Genomic DNA, 2,863 nt, shown 5'->3' with positions numbered 1-2,863 from the left:
GAAGAGGGCAGGGTCAGCTGATTCTTGCTCGTCAGTCAAGTAAGAGGAAGGGAGCTGGTGACCCTAACAAAGAGCAGTCTGCGTGGGGCTCTGGGGCCACTGACATGGGTTTGAGAGAGAAGCTGGAGGGGAAGCAGGGTCAAGAGAGACCTTTTGAAAACATGGGTGAAATGACAGCATATTTATACACATTCACATGCTGATGTGAATGAGTCAGCAAAAGGGGGCAAACTTTTGCTGAATCATTCACATGGCCACTGGCAGAGGGGGGCAATGCCCACATGATGATGCGGGAGAGAGGAGGGAGCATCGCTGGGGGAGGAAGGCAGGGCATGAGTGGCCATGAAGGTGTCTGCCTTAGATAGGAGCACCGGCAGTTTATCCCCCACTGCAGGAGGCGAGGCTGGAAAGCAGATTCCCATTCTCACATACCAGGACTGACGGCTGCTTGAACTGCATGAGGTCATTGGACTTTGAGTCTGGGCTTCCCCCCGCCCCCCTCCCCCCTATTTTACAGCTGAGACCACAGAATAGTGAGACACCCAGGACACGCCACGGACCACATGCAGAGTTGGAATTAGAATCAGGGTCCCCCTGCCTTGCCCGGCGCCTTTGGGCTGTGCCCTGGGCAGAGAGTCCTGGCCATTCTCTGCCCCTCGCAGCACCTGGGCTCTGGGCAGTGAACAGGGAGCCTAGCGGACTCCAGGAAGGACATTAGAGAGGGACATGGAGACGTGGGCAAGCTTCAGAAGAGGACCAGCAAGCCGCCAGGTGAGTCCTTTTGCAGGTCTGCAGATGAGTTCCCTAGAGGACCGAGGTCTCAGCCTAATCGCCGTCAGGGAAGCTGCAAACCTACAAAGTGGGCCGAGAAAGACCCGCCAGCATGCCAAAGGGGGGATATTATAGGTGCAAGCGCAAGCAGGAGCGCACAGCTCCCTTCGGAATGTGGGTTTGTGGTTTCAGACATTTTGTCAGCCTTGTTTCCCCGGTGGGGCTGGAAGCAGGCTCCCGCTCGGGTTAGGAGGAGCTGGCTGCAGCAGAGTGGGCAGTGCGGCTCCAGGAGGGACGCCTCACAGGCACAGCCTGCTGGCCCGGGGAAGAGCCGCGGGGGGGCGGGGGGGGAGAGCCGCCCGGGGGGGGGGGGCGGGGAGGAGAGCTGCCCGGGGCTTCCCCTCGTCCTCTAGGAAACTTGCAGAACCACAGCATCTTTCCCCCAGTTCCATCCACGTCACAGGCATTCTGCAGGCTTTTGTGCTCCGTGTTACAGATATGCAGGTAAGGGCGTGGGGCCGGGCATAAGGACAGATAAGCAGAGAGGGGCCTGCTCTCACATTGTTACGGTCTCACAACAGGAACGGGCTCTTCACACGTTTGAGCTGCTCGCACAGCTCAGTCTCCAGCCTGTCGCCTCCGTTCTGGACAGGGGCGGGCAGAGTGTGACTCCAGTCCCTGCAAAGACAGCGCCCTGGCTGTGGGTTCGGAATCACAAATCATAAACTGCCCTTGGGTACAGACGCTCCCGGTGCATTGCTGGTTGAGCACCGTCCAATCGCGGAGAGCCTGTCTGTTTCACGACAAACAGGAGCGGCCCGGCTGAACTCTGGCTGAGGACAGCGCCCCAAGCCAATGCTCTGAGGTCTGTCTTTGGGGGACAGCTTAAGTGGGTGCAGCCTGTGACGCCTCTCTTTCCCCCTCTCCCCCAAAACAGTAGCTGAGAGACGCACAGGCCCTGGCTCGGACTCCTACCAGTCGGGGTGCTGGGGTACCTGTTGGCCAGGTCGGCGTCTCTGCCCAGGAAGGAGCCGTGGCCCCGTGTTTGTGTCGCTCTCACAGATGCTTTAAAGCACTTCACTATCAGCGCGTCCCCAGCCTCCCCTCCCCCCAGGCCGTAGGGAGAGCAGGTTCATTATCACCGCGGTGCAGCCAGAGACGGAGGCTCCGTGAGGCGACGTGACTCAGCCCGGTCACATGGCTCGGCAGCAGCTGAGCTGCAGGTTGAGTCCAGGTCTCCTGACGCTGAGTCGGATGCCCCTCAGCCCGAGGACGAAGGTGTGGCCACCCTCCCGGGACAGCTGGGCTCTGAGTCCCGGCTCGGACCTCACCGGCTGCGTGACCTTCGGCAGGTTGTGTGAGGGTCTCTGTGCCTCTCTCCCCCATTTGTCAAATGAGCCAACTAGCCCTGGCCGGTATGGCTCAGGAGGTTGTGGTATCGTCCTCTGCACCAAAAGGTGGCGGGTTCGGTTCCCAGTCAGGGCACATACCTGAGTTCCGGGTTCAATCCCCGGTCAGTGTTCCTGCAGGAGGCAGCTGACTGACGTTTCTCTCTCTCTCTCTCCCCTCTCGCCCCCACTCCTTCCTCTCTATGAAATCAACAAGAAATAAAATGAGCAAACTGATCATCCCCGAGTCCCCATGGCTCTTGGTGCCTGGAAACCTCGCATTGTGTGGGTTTCCTGTCCTGGCTTTGCAGTGGCTGCCGGGGGACCTGATGGGATCTGCAAGCTCAGGGTTACCCTTGAAGGGGGGCCAAAGCTTTGCTCCCCCAAAATATGCCCACTGGAATCCCTGACTTAAGCTTGTTATTAAGAAACATAAGACTCAGAGAGCACCTTTGACCTCCCCCCTTCCCCCCTTCCCTGCCTGAAGGAATTCAGGGAGAAGAGCTGCTTCTGGGCCTTAGCTACTCCCCTCGGGCATAGGAGCCAGTCCGGCGGACGGGGGAGGGGACCCCGGCAGGTCTGTTAGACCCCTCTGTCTCTCACTGTTGGTGAGTGTGTGTGTGTGTGGGGGTGGGTGTGTGGGTGTGTGTGTGTGGGTGTGTGTGTGGGGGGTAGGGGGGAATAAGCAGGAATTTGTTTACCAC

The 2,863-nt window shown here is 59.2% G+C and overlaps 1 long non-coding RNA gene across 1 annotated transcript; it reads left to right on the top strand.

The window, feature by feature from the left end:
• The first annotated feature begins 321 nt into the window (after positions 1-321).
• LOC311625597 lies at positions 322-2,551 on the top strand. The gene is made up of 3 exons (XR_014795536.1): positions 322-771; positions 1,185-1,275; positions 1,709-2,551. It is a non-coding gene; the product is annotated as an uncharacterized lncRNA (long non-coding RNA).
• Positions 2,552-2,863: the final 312 nt, after the last annotated feature.

Source organism: Pipistrellus hanaki (assembly GCF_964339955.1).
Source record: "Pipistrellus hanaki genome assembly, chromosome: 7".
In the NCBI taxonomy this organism is placed as follows: domain Eukaryota; kingdom Metazoa; phylum Chordata; class Mammalia; order Chiroptera; family Vespertilionidae; genus Pipistrellus; species Pipistrellus hanaki.
The sequence above is the reverse complement of the archived record's forward strand: the minus strand, read 5'-3'. Positions and strand labels throughout refer to the sequence as shown.